We start from the raw sequence: 17,877 nt of genomic DNA, 5'->3' as shown, positions 1-17,877 counted from the left end.
TTACACACTGCATGTCTCTGTGGTCTATTATCATGACCACAAAAACCCTGTGCAGTGAACATCCCTTTGCAAAATGCTACCCAGCAAAATCTAACTCCCTCAAATGGCCATTCCAGTAGGGGGAAAAAACACTTCACCAACCACAAACCTAACAAAATTTAAAACCTTCCAAAGTGGGGGGCTTTCCCCCCACACCCCCCTAACTAAATATACCAACTCCGAGATTGTACTACAGTGGGGAAAATGGCAAACTCCCAATGACGACCAAGTGTTTTTTCCCCAAAGAAAAAAATTGCTGAAATGGCCATTTGAGGGAGTTAGATTTTGCTGGTTAGCATTCAGCAAAGAGGAATTTGCTGACAGAAGTTTTTGCAGACATAATATAGAGCCTGTTTCTGAGTACTGGTCAGATAATTGATGAATGACCAAGAAACATAGAAAGGTCAGACACAGCTGTATATTTACAAGGAATGACCATAACAGCTTGTGTAATCACTAAGTGCACTACATCCAAATATATTAAATATAATACATTTACAAATAACAGGTCATACCTTGATATCAGTGTGCATTCAGTTGCACTTTGTTGTGTGAGGGATTACTTCATTTATTTGCTGCAAAGTTATTTGTATGGCAAGGATGAATAAGTCACCCCTCCTGTTTTCTGATGGTGCATTGGAGTGATAGTTGGGATCTAGAGCTATGTAGTCATATCTCATGTGTGCTAACATTTTCTACTGTGTATGTCATAGACTGATTTTCCTATTTCAACTATTTCTCCATTTTTTTATATTTATATATATATATATATATATATATATATAGATATATATATATTTTTTTTTTTTTTTTTTTTGCAGTGGCCACTGTTTGTGCTATGTGCCACTTCACACAAATGGCTTTGGTGTCCACACTAATGCATGGTGTAGGCAAAAACAGTTATGAGTGTTATTTACACTTGTATTGGAAGCAAGTACCATCTAGCCATATTTTAGAGACTCCATACCAACTATCACACTTCAGAATTTGGATTTACACATAAAATATTTGACACTGTTACATTCACATGGATTTGAACCCAGTACCATCTGAATACAAAAATGAATGGAATGCTCCATTAACAGATGGTAGTACAGACTCAGTTGAGTAGCAAGTGTATTTTAGAGACTGAATAGCAAATGACAGACTGAACTGCTCTTGTACACACCTGCTACTTAACTGAATTTCTGGATGTAGGTTTTAATGCACTTAATGCAGTTAAAAGTTCTGTCCTGGGGCCAACTGGTACTGGTTCCAAATGCATCTTTAGCAATTACATTGAACTACTTTGGTAATAATGTATGCATCACACACCATCATATACTTCTGCTGTATAAAACTAAATGAGTATCATGTAATAGTAGTGTATAAAATATTACAGAGGATCACACAATGCTGCTTCATACAAATTTAAAGGGGAAGATATAACATTAGTGATATTGGGAGCAAGCACAGAGAGTACAAAGGGAAATCTTTGCTAAACTGTGTCAGTTACTATTGATTGTATTAAATAAATCTTCTAGCTAACTGACTGTGTGGCAGCATGTGTTAATGCGTTGTTGGAGGCAGATGTTACTGGGTTCAAATACAGGTGTAAGTAGTAATTTTGCAAGTGTGTATGATACTTTAAATATATCTACTTATATTGCAGACATTTACCATTGCTTCTCATTGGCATAAGATGCACACCATTATGGAATAATTATTTAAAGAAAATAAAGGGGAAAGACAGGAAAGTGGAAAAATGGAGAGCAAGCAGGGGGAAGAACAAAGTGAAAGGATAGAAGGTATGTGCAGTAAGGATGTAGGAAAGAAACATAGATATACATTTCTTCAAGAATAAAACATGAACATATACATAAAACATTACCTGAATTTGGACTATCACCTCCAGAGAGAGGGGTGACCACAACACAATGTGTTGTATAGGGAATTGTAACGAATCAAGTGTGTCATGAAAACACATCTGCAAAATGGAGAGCTGTATATTTGATGATGTTTTTTATGGGACAGGTGACTTTTTTTTGAGAGAGAGCAGTGTTGGGGAAGGAATGAAGGGATGTATGGGTGAAGTAAGTTGGGCAGGTGAGGAAGTAATTCCAGGCAGACAAGACAAACAAGATAAAAAACAGGGACAGTGAATGACATTAGAGGTGGGTGAATACCATGGTTGGGGAGGGTGGGAAATCCAGTTCCCATGCACATCGAGAAGATTGATAGTGAGAATCTAGTCCTCACCCAGTGGACTGTCATCACTGTCACCTTGCTGCACTGTGGACTGAAGTGCCTGACATCTGTGTCTCCTATGTGAACTCTGAACAAGGATGGAGAGCAGATGCACTATCTGGCATTGGCATACACCCACGGTGTGATGCACAATCCTATGTACCATCCCTGGCAGTTCCTGCCTGGTGATAAACTCCCCACTTCTGCCACTGCTCCCAGAGGGAACCCATGGGACAGGCCTACCCCACTGTGTTGTGGAAAACAACAAAAAATTAAAAATAAAAAAAAGAGAAAAGGGTTGGGTGAGAGAAAAAATGGAGAACATTAGTAATTTCATATAGAGATACAAAGCACTGATACAATTATTTGACTCTGTTCTGTTACCTTTACTTTTAACACTACAAACTCCTAAGAAATGTCTTCATTACTTTTAAGACTACCCAGTCCATAACAGAGACATACTATAGTACAGATTGCAGCCACCAATCCTTGATGTGTGCATATATTGCACTGATTACAGTTTACAGAAGGCCATTTGTGCCACTGGTATAGAGGTTTGAAGTTACATAGCAATAATGATGAAAACCTAACAGTATTGTATATTTGAGAAGTGTGGTTTTTGAACCCACAACCAATGATTACTCTCTAATACTGTACTGTTATTATCACATACAGACTACTGCATGAATACTTTCCTTTTACATTTTAGAGATTCATGCTCACTGTTATTTAAGAATATGGAACTGCTGCTTTGTGCTACAGACTAAGGCATGCATACTTTGTTTTACAGTTTAGATATGCATGCTCAGTTTGATACAACTCTATTAAATACCAGCTAAGCATTCCTTAATGTGAATGCTACTAAATTACTACAAAAATTATTATTATTATTATTAAATTACTATTTAGACCTGAACTGTTCTGGTGCATACATATCACATGCTTCTCACATTCTTACCAAATGTGTGGCATGGGACCTGACATTTGAGGCTTGCTCAGTATCAGCTGTAGAAAAAACAGAACAGAATACCATTATGAACACCCATTTTAAGTATATTCAGTTTACCTCTTAAAATTACTCACTGAAATTGAAACTTACACATCTGAGGGGTATCCCCTGTACTAAATTTTCAGATCCAGTGGTCAAGGGCATCCCGCTTCCTCCTCTGGAGGTCACCAAAATGATGTATGCATTGCTCACCAGTGTGGGAGATACCTGTAACACTGGTCAAAGCCTTAGCAGTACTATTCCAGGCTTCAGACTTTTATTCTGAGCCTGAAGAGTCCTGCTGCAGCAACCAGGGCCCATGCTTCTTAACTACAAGTCCAACAAAAACTTTGGCCACCTCGGCACTGCTCTCAAAAGCACGCCCCCTTACCAACAACTCCAGATATGTCTACCATAGCTCAAGTTCAATGTATAATGAGCATTTCCCACTAACTGCATTTTATAGTTTGATGTTTATCTGCCAATTGCGCATCTCGTGCTTATTGAAAGTGCACACATTTTGGTTTTGCAACATTTGAAAACATTGTGCATCACTTACCATTGCGCAAACATGGTACATGAGGGTATGCACTGCCAAGCACCATGTTTTTCACGATAGTTAGAGATGCTCAACAGTGCAAAGTACTGCAATTTCAAGTTTCTTTGGTATACAGGCACTTGTGTATATGTGCTAGTCAAATGGACCATGTCTAAAGTTCTCCTACACTTACAGCTATTGCCACAAGAAGGTTGAAAAAAACATTGTGTATGTTGCACTTCATTTTAATAATCAGCAATCTCATAACAGTTAAACAAAATTTGCACATGTTGTAATAGAACCCCAGACCATCCGCACTCCACACCTACACTTAACACCTGCTGCCACGGGACTAGTGACATGATATGCCTTATCTTACTAGTTATCTTAATAGTTATTGTAAAGTTCTCACTGTAAACGTAGTGCAATGCCGCTTACCATTTTTGTGTGATAGACAATAGTATTAATTGAATGCATCCAATTTATGTTTGTCGCTGTCTGGGTCCTGTCTGCAACCTGAGTGGTCCATTCCTCCAGTTTGTGTGATGCTGCACTTCGCAGAAAGCAGGTTAGCATAGTGGCCCATCGTGTAAACACTGGCCTCAAAAACATAAATAAATAAATAAATAAATAAATAAATAAATAAATAAAAGGAACAAAAGAGAGATTATCTTAATATTTTTCAGAATGTCTAGACGTTTGCATCATATTTTCATCATTAATATTTATGGCATGATGCTGCATGATGCCGCGTGATCAGCAGTATAGCATATGTGAACACACTCTGTGTAGGATCTGAGTGTAACCTACATGGAGTTTATTGAATCTGGACCATTAAGTACAACCAAATCATTATAATTGTTATAAAAATCACAAGAATTTGCTCTAAATGAATAAATACATTAATAAATGCCATGATATATACCTACATATGCTAAAATCAATAGTACTATAAAATATAAATTAACAATCATTAAATTCAGATATGTATTAACTGTTAGTTTAAATAGCATTATAACAGCTCAGAGCATATCTATCTATCTATATATATATATATATATATATATATATATATATATATATATATATATATATATATACACACACACACACACACACACACACACACACTAAACCTCATACACAACTACCTACAACCTTAACACCCAACCCTAACCCTACAACTAACCCTAAACCCTATTACACCCTAACCACACCTAACACACCTAACTACCCTAACCCACACAACCCACACACACCTAACCCACACCTAACTAACCTGCCACAACAAACAAACTTAACCTCACAAACTCCAACACCACTAACCACTATAACTAAACCAGACACTTATAACCGCTAACCCACAAACTCCTACCCTAACTCACTTAACACCCCATACCTACCTAAGGTCGGTCACTTTTTTATTCGCACTAATGTCTCCCACTGAAACCTTACTAGTCGCTACATCGAATATATATATATATATATATATATATATATATATATATATATAATAACTTCTCTACAGTGCCAATTCTATAAAAGTGATTCAGTGTTTATTTTCAGTACTGAAGAGAGTATCTATTATTTATTAGTATAAAACTTAATTTAAATGTCAGGTAGTTGCAACATACTCTCCATATTCTTTACTAAGCTATGACATACCTGTCTAACATAAATAATAACTAAATAAAGCTATGTTTGCTATAATTACCACCCTTTCCTATTGATATTAATCTAATTTGACCTGTTCTAGCCTAAGTAAATATTACTAGCTGTAATCAACAATTTCACTAAAATAATAATTAATATTTCACTGTAATTTCCTAAGCATAATAAAAATAGAATTTACCTCTCACCTATTTTCTGATACATCTGATAGTCAATTTTGTAATCTTCAGATACTCTGCCTATCTTTCAGTTTGCATTAATAAATAGTTTTAAGTTTATAATTTATATATATTACATACAATAAAACATGAAAACTTCTTATAACTAACTTTTAGTTATTTTATCTGCTATGTATCTCAAAGATTCCCATTTAAACTATTTTAAAATTCTAAAGTTAGCACTTCTGGGTTGGAAGTTAAGGTGAGAGGTCATCACAGTCTTCATACCTTCTTCAGTACTTGAGATCTGCTAGGACTGCTGCTTAAGGACTTCACTTAGTACTTCTACTTGTTTATTACATTCATCTGTAATGTTGTCAGATTTATTATCCAGTTTGTCCATCTTCAGTGGACGTTCATTGATGCTGCTGAGAATAGACTGTATATCTTTTTTCATTGTAGAATCCTGTAAACTAGGTTGAGTGACTCATTCTGAATAAGACATATCTTTAGTTTTTTCTCTGACAGGAAAAGACGGCATAAAATATTTCAAATCTGATTTTTCTTGAAGAGACTTATAGAAAACATTTTAATTATACATCTGTCTTCAGACCTCTCAACCAATTGGGGACAAATTTCAACAGAATCAGGGACAAGTCAAGAAAAAATCAGGGACAATTAGGGACACTTTTAAAATATTAGTGCTATTAACTTGAAACATTGACAAAATCAGAGCATATGAATTAATACACATTTTCTGAGGTAAAAGAAGTGTGTAATTCTTAATTATTGTCATTATTCGTTAAGTGTGATTCACCACCTTTCCTCCAAAAGTCACTAGTTTTAGGAGGGATTAAGAGGGACAGAGTTAAAATTTAAGTCAAAATCAGGGACATCCCTGAAAATCAGGGACAGTTGAGAGGTATGTCTGTCTTATTTTAAACAGAGTTTGTTGATTTTTGATAGAAAATTCTAGTCAAAATTATTGAGAAGAAACAGAACAAAAGATCAGTGCTGTCAACTACTCACCATCTTGGCCATCCCCACAAAGTTTTTAATTTCTGACTCTAGCATTGCAAAGTGAAAAGATAAGTCTTCAGAAAACCACACATCTTGAACTTCCTCAGGAATATATGATCACACTGCAGAGGACATTGACAAGGAGGAAGCATCTTTTCCTTCTCTGTTGTGCAACTCAACAACAAAAATGCGTCCAAAAATGCAAACTGTCAGCTCAGGCAAGAACTGAGATATTACAATTCCAGATTCTGTTTAGTTCCAAAACAGATGTGGGACCCATTATTGACCTTTCACCTGTTTTTCATCTTGTATCCAGTAGGTGATGAATTTAGTTTTTGACTCAATGATGCTTACAAGCATGTAAAGACAGTGAAGTGGTCAAAAGCTTTCTTCATTTCTGGAGAGATGCATAGCTTTGTAGGTAAGCAAAGACAAAGATACACATCACTGTGTTAAAGATGAGAGCAGTTCTTCTGTTACTCTGATCTCTGATATAGGAAATAACACCCGGGTCTGTATTCATTCAGCAGACAAAATAGCTGGTATATGATGCATCATCAAGCAAGGGAGAATAATCATATGCTTTATGTATTAAAAAATTGGAGTATGGGGGTTAATCTTCCATATGCACAAGATCCTGCCAGAATCCCACATTCAATAGGAGCTGATCTCTCTGGCAGATAAGTTGAGAGAAAACATCTTCATGGTTTACCAATGGTCTCTCTATAGCTTAATAGCAAAAGTGATTATTAGGCTGTGGTTATCTTCTCTTATGGTTTCTTTGTCTCCTCCATGAATTCAAAGTGCCTAAAGTTGTTCTCTCTGTTTCCTCTAACCAACTGCAAGTACAAGGATTCCCTGACAGGATTGTGATGCAGGAGGCTTCATTATGCTTTCCCTATGCTTGTATTGATAATGAAATCACTTTCAAAAGTAAGAAAAAGCCAAATGCAACAATGATTCTGACTGCTACTTTTTTAGCCTCCTTATATCTGTTTTCTCATCCTTTAAGATTTTGTACAGATTCACCTGATTCAATTCTTTCATCACAAGAACTATTGATATCTTGCTAATTCTTGCTGTTCTACTGATTCCATTATTTGCCAGATATGAAAAGTACTCTCATAATCTCATGAGTTATATCCTCCTAAAAGCATTCCCTATGAAAGGCTTACAAAAATGGATGTACTTTTCTGTTTCTGCCTAACAAAGAATTCATATCCCTTTTCCTTCCCTACATCATTTGTTTTTCAGTACTTTAGAGGGTCATCTAGTACAGGCCTTGGTTACTATTCCTCAATTGGCATAAGTTTTGCAGCCAAATCAAGTTTTGGAATAGAAAAGGAATTTAATCAATTAGCAGCTTTCAAGGTCAGCAAGATGATTAGTTCACTATGTTCTTTATTAAAAGCTGAGAAAGCAGGGAGGTTACCAAATTATATATTTTCTAGTGGCTGTATTACTGTATTGTGTTACATTATGAAAAATATTGTCAACTCACTGCAGTGCTGTTCACCTGTGCTGCCCACTGCTGCTGGCACCACTTCCAGAACATTCTTTTTTTATGCATTTTTAGACAAATCTGTATCGCTACCATTTCAGCATCTAAAAATACATTTTCAAATATTGTAAACTGGATATAACATTAGAGTCTACACATGGACTCTGTTTTTAAGGGAACATTCTTATAATATAGTCACCCAAAAGGATGAAGCTAAAACATTGCCCTGTGCATTTTTGCAGCTTTGATATCAGATAAAAAAATTGTATATTTTCATCAGAACACTGGATCTGTGACAAGAGCTTTGCTTCAGAAATACCCTTGTCTTCTTTCACTTGCCTTTATCCCCTTCATATGTCTTTTAACTTGTGCAGAATTTATTATTCTATTTGAAGGGCATTTTGAGAATAAGTAGGATTTGTAGTATATTTAAAGTTTGATTTATTGAGCAGTACAATACCACTGGAGTGCATCTTCTCTTTTCCTATGGCCGATACTCTTTCTACAAATCTAGTATAGTGGTGACTACTCACAAATTTTATGTCCGTCTTCTACTGATATCTACTCAAAAGTAGAGTGATGTCCTATTTATCAAAAGCTAACATCAACAGATGGCAATAAACATTTTTGCATTGAGACATTAATGCATAAAATATCCTATTAGCATGTGCATGTTTATTATAAAACTGTAAGGCAGGAAAAAGATTAGTTAACTAGCTAAAGACAAGTTTCAATATGATTGTGTCCTTTATATTTTAGATTGAATTATATATGCCCCAGGTCAATGCTGTATGGTTTTGGTCGACTCTCGATTTAACTGTGGCATCATTTACAAATGGTGCTCTAAAATGGTACATTTTCTAATTTTATTGAACTAACTAAACACTGTAATACTTCCAAAATTAATGATAAATACAAATTTCCCATAACCAATTTAAAGCAATTATCTGATAAAAAAAGTACATGTAACATATTTTGATGGATATATGGGACATCTATTTGAGATCAATTATTACGTTTGGCAAACTTTGTGGCTGTGTTCAATGTGATAAATGTAATAATTGTAGTCATGTCAGCATAACTATAATTTTTGCATATATGTATGTGTATCACATTTATTGAATTAAATATATTAAATATTCCAGCCTTTGGGTAGCAAACACAGCAATTTGTGTTTGTGAAGTCTTTTAAATAAGGATAAAGATTCAGGAGGTAATTCAATAAACTCTACATGGAGCAATTCTCCATGTAGGAATATTGTTGTGGCCCAAACACAGAATATGGCCCGCCAAGCGATCAAGGAAACAGGGCTGGGGGTGTGCATGAGTATGCGGACACTGTTGGAACATGGAAGTGTCTACAGAATGCAAATCACCTCATCGCCTGGTGAAAACCATGCAAATTAGGTGATTTTGTGATCCAGCAAGCAGAAAGGCATCCGTGCAGGTGTCATGCCTGCAGGAAAAATGTATGAGGTTACTAACTGTGCACCGGACTATAAAATTGAAACAGGGTCTGTGACAGTTGTATATGTAACAGTAGCTATGCAAATGGCCAAATCTATGGCCAGTAAGACAAAAAATTAATATTTTTTAATACATATGCCACATTTAAGTGACATACAGCGGTGGACAAATGCTATTCTTTTGAAAAAAAAATGTGCAAAATATGAAATATAAAGGTATGCAAAGTTATTAGATTATAGTGGCCAGCATGCAGTGTCATACAATGGCAGCCTGTAGTGGTTGCTAAGGAGATAGGCCCTGCTGTAGTGCTGTATCCAAGGTATATGCAATTAGGTGTATGTAAATGAGCCATGTTTATTGAATTGCAAAAAGGACCACCGTGACCATAGGAACTAACTGTGGTAGGGCTAGAACTGTGTTGGTGTAGGCAGAACAGATAGGTACCAGGAAAAGAGTGTGTGTCACGGCATATTTCAGTGGATTGGAGCTGAGTGTCACATGTTTGCACTCAACTAAGCACAGCTAAGTAAGGGGGCATGTCTTCTTTGCTAAGCTGTGCTCAGCCCTGCTGAGCGTGTTTTAGCAAGATAAAGGAAAGCTAAGCATGTCCGTGTAAAGGGGAGGGTCTAAAGTGCTGAGCAATGTTTACACTAGAGCTGCAGGTCTGCATGGAGTGCCACAGGGCTTAGCAGTGGAGGAAAGTTAAAAAAATAAATAAATAAAAGGAAATAGCCTGGAAGAGCCAATCAAGTATAAATGACTGAGAAGCCCTCTTCCACTCACACTGGCCCATTCAAACTCCTAAATTATATAGCTAGCAGGTGGATTGTATGATAGTCATCAAATCACACAGGCTACATCTGCAGCACACCACTATGAAGTATGCATACACTCTTCAATCTGATTTCTCCCACATACTTTGTACCATTGGAGTACACCCTTGGGAATTTTAACTGACAAAATGATAGGGGCTGATGCTGCTTTGCTACATCTGTACACATTACAGACTGAGGTCAGTGACGATGATGATGATGCTGACAATAGGCCCAGACTGAGGAGGAAAAGACTGTTCTGACCCAGGGTAACCTTTCAGGGGCTACATGAGCTGGAGATAGTAGAGCGCTACAGGGTGGACAGGGACATACTATAGGAACTCACCAATCTCTGCCGCTCTCATCTCAATCCTAGAGCAAACAGAGGGGAACCCATCCCAAGTGGAAACAAAGGCATGTGTAGCCTTAAGAATACTAGCTACAAGTACTTCCCAAAGACCTACTGGGGACATCATGGGGGTCTCACAGGCATCCATATTCAGGGTACTCCACCAGTTCCTCGATGTCATGCTAACACATGCCAATGAGCACATTTATTTCCCCAGCATCCCTGAGGAGAGGACCAGCAATATGTGTCTCTTCCACCATGTAGCACACTACCCAGAGGTACTGGTGCCATAGACTGCACTCATGCACATCAAAGCACCATCCAGTGAGGAGGGCAGAGTCTATGTCAACTGGAAGGGGTATCACTCCATCAGCTGCTAGGTCATGTGCAATGCCCAGGGCATTATCATCAGTATGTATGCTGGCAGCCCTGGCAGTTATCACGACTCCCACATCTGGCATGCATCACAGCTGTACCAGGCATTTGCCAGGGGGAACATCCCGTACAGCCATCTAGTGAAGGATGCTGGCTAGGCACTGGAACCATGGATGATGACACACATCAGAAATGCACACACACACCCACTGAAGAACACCATAATGAGGCACATGCACAAACTAGGAACATCATAGAGTGTGTGTTTGGGCTGCTCAAGTTACAATTTTCCTGTCTTGACATATCTGGTGGAGACCTGCAGTACTCTCCAGCCACATGTGCGCACATGTTCATAGTATGTGCCATGCTACACAATACGATCCTGTGGAAACAGCTGCAGCAGGAACATCAGAAGGAAGAGACACACAGCCCCTACCATTGCCATTGTCCCCACAGGCAAAAGGGGACTTGGAGGAGGAACCCCCTGAGCCTGTCCCTGTAGGCAGATGTAGGTGTGCCCAGTAAACCCTGGCCTTGGCAAAGAGGCAACACATAGCACATACACTGACAACCGAGGGACCCAGGGACTGACATCTCACTCCAACTCACATACACACAGTAAAAAGGATGCCACCCACATCACACTTCCTGTACCTTACCATGCATAGGCTCTGTACTGCGTGCATCTGACAGAGTCAGCCCTGAAGCACTGCCCTCTCAACTGCTGCAGGCACAAGGCAAGTTACTCTTTTTAACAACAAATGAATGGGATAGTAGACAGTGGTAGCATATCTATGGTATTGCTGTATGTTTGCAAGGAAATTGAGTGGGCTACCAAGATTGCAGCGGACAACTGGCAGCTATGTGAGACAAAAGGAAATGTCGGCCAAATACTGGCTGCCCCAGAATATGCAGTAGTCCCCAATGTGGCAAAACTCACTGTAGTTTATGTGAGGGACTGACAAACAGCGGGATCATAGGACAGATATATGGATGCCAATGTTGGAGTTCCATACATACCTCTCAACCTCTTACAGAAAGACGACTGTACAAAGCCATAAAGAAATGTGTGGCAAAGCCCCCAAAATAGGGACAGTTATGAAATATTGTTCTTACAAACTTAGTGAGTTATATTATAACAGGTCTTGCACTAGCATTAATTCTCTGAGGCATAAGAAGTCTGAAACTCAAATGTCTGTTATTACTTTTTAACTTCAGTCTTTAATGATTTGTCAGTATTTTCCCAGACAACCACAATAGTATGAAAAATGGACTCAAAATATGAGGCAAACATCTGGACAGTCTGCAAAAATGTGTGTAGTTGAGAGGTATGTTCTCCCACCTCCAACACACCTGTTCCCATAGAACTGCAGTAACATTTATGTTTGTAAGGTAATAGCAGCAGACCACACATTCCCAGGGTTGTCCCAATCAACTTGCTAACTTGTTCCATTTCCACAATATGCAGGTGTCAATGTGCTATGGATGTGCATGGTTAATAGTGTCAGGAAGTAGACAGCACTGACTGGTGGCTGTTGTGACTTAGTGGTCTAAATACAGAAATACAGTACTGTGGTTGATAGGGTCCATGGTTTGAGACTGGCTGTACCAACTATTTTGCATGTCAGCTACACCTACAGTAGGAGTTGTACAGACTGTGCAGATGTCAATATGTTTTACTGCAGGAAAGCTGGACAATGGAGAGACAGGGGGCCACACATATGGACAGTACACAGCTCTGAGTAACCTAGATGGTGCCTAGTAGAACAGCAGGTTGTGACAAGTCAGTCTAATGCCAGGATATAAAGGCTGCCACATTACTGTGTCAGTACTGACAACAAGCCAGTGGGTACCATCCATACTCCTGGAATGACAGGGTGTCACAGAATGTCAACACGTATGCCTCATATATCTGTTCTGCTTTAACATTACATTTGCCTGGCAAACTATTTGCAGACCAATAAAGGTTGATGTGAAAACATCAATGGCAGACAGTTGGGATGCAGACATCATACCCATAAGAAAATGTAAGCTAATACAAAACTGTTTTACCAACTGTCTACATTTGGAAGAGCAATATTAAGACCCTGTCCCCATGTCTGGGCCTGTGTCCAACTATTATATATGGTCCTGTGCAGATATCTGTCTGTAAGAGTTTGAGAGCTATGGCCAACATGTAGCCTTATAATAACAGTGCAACACAAACCATCTGATGACCACAGCAGACGTATGGGACACATTGATGGACAACCTGCTAAACAGGTACAGTCAGAGGTGTGAAGTCCATAACCCTGTGTGTGATGTTATGACTTCTACCCCAGTCACACCATAACTACAAATACATAACAGCAGCCACTGTGGAAAAAGCCTGTGACTAGATTACAGAAGGACAAAGAGACACATATAAGGGTAAGTGGAACCACTGGCCAGACAAACGTAGAATGTGCACACTAGAACAATTCATGCAATAACATAGGTTCCCTGCAGTGTATGGAGTTAGTAAACAAATGTCTGTCAATGGTTTTTCACATTAATCTATACTGCTCTGGCACTGACATGCCAGAAAATCACAGTGCTATGTAGAATATACCACACATATTATGGAAAACTCTGCTTAGCCCAATGCACTCTGTACCCACTCCAGGATATGACTCAGTTAATAAGGACAGCTCACAGCCAGGAGATCCCTCAGCCAGTACATCAATGAAGTGCTGGACTGTTTATACAGGTTCATCAGCCAATCGACTGTAGCAGACAAAATCCTGAACCGGATTACAGGTAGCTCTGGACTGGAGTCCCACTGTTAGTTGTGATTGTCATACTGGGCATGATCCTACACTTAGAGAATCACAGCCCATGTCTAAACCCACATCTGACTATAGAAATGCATTGTCCATATATGCCTTTGCATGCAGACAGCTATGCACACCTTAACTGTCTCTCCCCACCCCCATCAGACAGGATTGCCCTCATCTATCTGTATGTGGCACATATAAGATATATCTGGATCTGTTGAGTGTGATATACATACATATATATAAGTAAAATATAGAAATATATCAATTATAGACAGGCAGAGAAAGGGGGAGAGAGAGACAGACAAAGAGAGATAGAGATAGATAGCTAATTAGATTAACAGACAAATAGATAGATAAGATAGATAGATAGATAGATAGATAGATAGATAGATAGATAGATAGATAGATAGGCAGATAGATAGAGAGAGGCACCCTGAAAGGCATAGAGTGATGTACTGCTGCAGCATTTGCATGCCAATTGTAACCAGTGGCATGTGCAAGTACTAAAGTGAGCTCCATTGTGTAATTGTAGTGAGGTAGGGATTGTAATGTCACATTACCAGGTGTGTGTGTGTGTGTGTGTGTGTGTGTGTGTGTGTGTGTGTGTGTGTGTGTGTGTGCACGTGTGTGTGTATCTATTACATTTGCAGCAGAATACACACACCCAACAGGCCTATGTCTGTGTAGTGGTCACTCATTTTATGGTCCTGATACTAGTGTCCTCTACAACAGTGGCCTACCTGGCAGCAGCTACTGATGTTGTCCACTCCAACAGCAATGGCAGGCACTCCTTGTATAAGTAAGCCTCCTGGCACAAGTGCTAAGTACATATTGCTATAGTGGAGACAGCAAGATAGGTAGTGGTTCTAATCCCAGCAAGGGGAACGCAGTCTGTGTGTGTGTTTAAGGATATCCCATTGTGGCTGTCTGTATTTCCTGCCTATGTGTGTGCATTGCCAATGCATTTTAAGGCCTGTTCCACCCTGTTAACCCACTGTTGCACTTCTTTACTGGGACTGCAGATGTCATCCACCTTAGAAGCACAATTGGACACTCTTCAGCTATATAAGCTTTGTGGCGCATGTGATAAGTACTTAGCACTATAGTACATACAACTAAATAGGTAGGGGTTCTAATCTCAGTGTTACCAATGGTGTGTGTGATCACAGGTTATACCATTTTGAGGCCTGTTCCATCCAGTAAGCCCCCTTGCCCTACTTTACAAGGCCTGCTGATGTCATTCACCTTAAAAGGCACCGTTGGACAATCTTTAGCTGTATAAGCTCTGTGGCATATGCGACAAGTACGTAACATTATAGTACATACTAGATAGGTAGGGGTTCTAATCTCAACACTAGCAAGTGTGTGTGTGTGTGTGTGTGTGTGTGTGTGTGTGTGTGTGTGTGTGTGTGTGTGTTCATAGGTTATAACATTTTGAGACCTGTTCCACCCAATAAACCCCCCCATTTCCCTACTTTACAAGGCCTGCTGATGTCATTCACCTTAGAAGCACAGTTGGACACACTTCAATCATATAAACTCCATGATGTATGCAATAAGTATGTAACCCTATAGTACATACAATAAGATAGGTAGGGGTTCTTATCTCAACACTGGCAAAGGTGTGTGTTCATAGGTTATACCATTTTGAGGCCTGTTCCACCCTATTGACCCCACATTGCATTACTTTATAGGGCCTGTTCATGTCATACACCTTAGATTGACTGTTGGACACTTTCTAGGCATGTAAGCTCCGTGGTGCATGCGATAAGTAGATAGCACTTTAGTACATACAACTAGGTAAGTAGGGGGTTGAATCTCAATACCCCCAAATGTAATATTGTATATGCATGTGTGTGTGTGAAGCATATCCCCTGTGGCTGTGTGTGTGTTGGTTATACCATTCTGATGCCTGTTGACTCCCTCCCCATGGCATTACTTTGAAGGCCCTGTTGATGTCATCCACCTTAAATGCACCATTTGAAACTCTCCAGGCCATACCACTCATCTGTACAGATTTATGCAGAATGTCTAGATGTTTACCACATATATGTGGTCCATGTCTCGTAACAATGGGGTTCTCTGTCAAATCATTGGCAAATCAGTGAGAGTTGAAGTCAGAAATAATGACAGACATTTGAGCTTCAGATGTCATACCCTTCTGAAAATTCATGCTGATGCAAAACCTATTAGTCTATGAGTTGTCTAAGTTTGTAAGAGCAATATGTGAAAAATGTCCCTATTTTGGGGAATTTATCCCACCACTACTGAAGGCTAAGGCTTTGTCCAGATTAATTGCTGTAAGACATTGTGAGGTATGTCCCTGTCATATAATTTCCATGACACATGCAATATGTATGTAGCACTATAGTACATACAACTAGATAGATAGGGGTTTTAATCTGAATGCTGCCAGCTGTGGGAGTGTATGTGTTTCTTTACGCTTATCATATGTGACTGTCTTGTGTATGCAATGGTTATACCATATTGTGTGCCTGTTCCACACTGTTAACTCTCCCATTGCCAACCTACTCAGGGCTTACAGATGTTATCCACCTTAGAAGCAGAGTTACACATTTTCTAATACAATAGCACTGTGACACATGCAATACTCTTATCAGTCTGTAGTGTACATAACTAGATAGGTAGGTGTTCCAATCTCAAAAGTGACAACTCTGTGTGAATATATGTTTCAATGCTGTTCCCATGCAGCATTGTGTGTATGCTTGAGATGGCTCTACCAATTTAAGGGCCTGTTAACCCCCAGTGGCAATCCTTACAGCACCTGCAAATATCATCCACTTGAATAGTAGTGGCAGATACTGAAAACCTATATAAGCTCTGTGGCGCTTGCATTATGTATATAGCACTATATGTAAAACTAAGCAGGTAGAGGTTCTACTCTCAACAAGGGCAGTTCATAAGTGGGTGTGTGCATGTATGTATGTATATCCCCTTGCAGCAGTGTGACTGTGTTAGGGTCACCAGCATACCCCTCACAGAAAGACATTTGGATAAAGCCATACAAAAAAGTGGGACAAAGGCCAAACATTAAGTTCAATCTTCACATATTGCTGTGACAAGCATAGAAAGTAGATATCATAACAGGTTGTTCATTCACATGCATTTTCTGAAGGGTATGAGTTGTGACATGACAATGTCTGTCATTATTCTCTAGCATTAGTCTTTCAGGATTTTCCACCAATTTGCCAGAAAGCCACAATGTTATGACAGACGAAACAAAAATATGTAGCAAACATCAGGACATTCTGCAGAAATATGTAGAGTTGAGAGGTATGGCCACTATCTGTACCACCCTGCAGGTTGCAGTCCACATTTGGCTAGGTGTGACCTGTGACAACTCAAATAATACAGAGGTCCCCAGAGTGTAGGACAACAAACATTTCCTAAAGATGTCTACTAGTTGCACAAAGCAGTTACATTACATCAGAAGCACCTTAATGTTATGAGAAATAGCATAAGCTAAGGTAATGTCACACAAAGAAGCTGTCATATTAGCAAACCAAAGGAAACCCTGTCCATTGCACTTGCCGTAGGTATGGTATGTCCTGCCAACTGTCATAGTATTACAGGATATGTCCCACAGTCCACATTTGATAAGGCAGCAACCCCAATCTGTGTTGCCTATGTGTGTGCAATATGTAGGCATGTGGAGGCCCTGTAAGTAGCTGCTTCCCCCAATGACACACATGTATCTAGGCATGAATACTAACTGCCACCACCCACATATATAGGTACTGCCTAAGGCTGTGTTAACTGAAAGTAGTGTGCTGTCTGTCATTGACCCACAAACTGCTAGCACACTGAAATGGGGAAATACAGTGGGTATGGTATGGTGCCAAGGCCCTGGCCTCAAGATGAATGCAGACAATGGTAGCAGCATGCCATATGGCAAGGATATGGCGCCACTATTTC

The sequence above is a fragment of the Protopterus annectens genome, chromosome 16.part0 (genome assembly GCF_019279795.1).
Source record: "Protopterus annectens isolate FY-2018-M chromosome 16.part0, PAN1.0, whole genome shotgun sequence".
Taxonomy (NCBI): Eukaryota; Metazoa; Chordata; order Ceratodontiformes; family Protopteridae; genus Protopterus; species Protopterus annectens.
The sequence above is the reverse complement of the archived record's forward strand: the minus strand, read 5'-3'. Positions refer to the sequence as shown.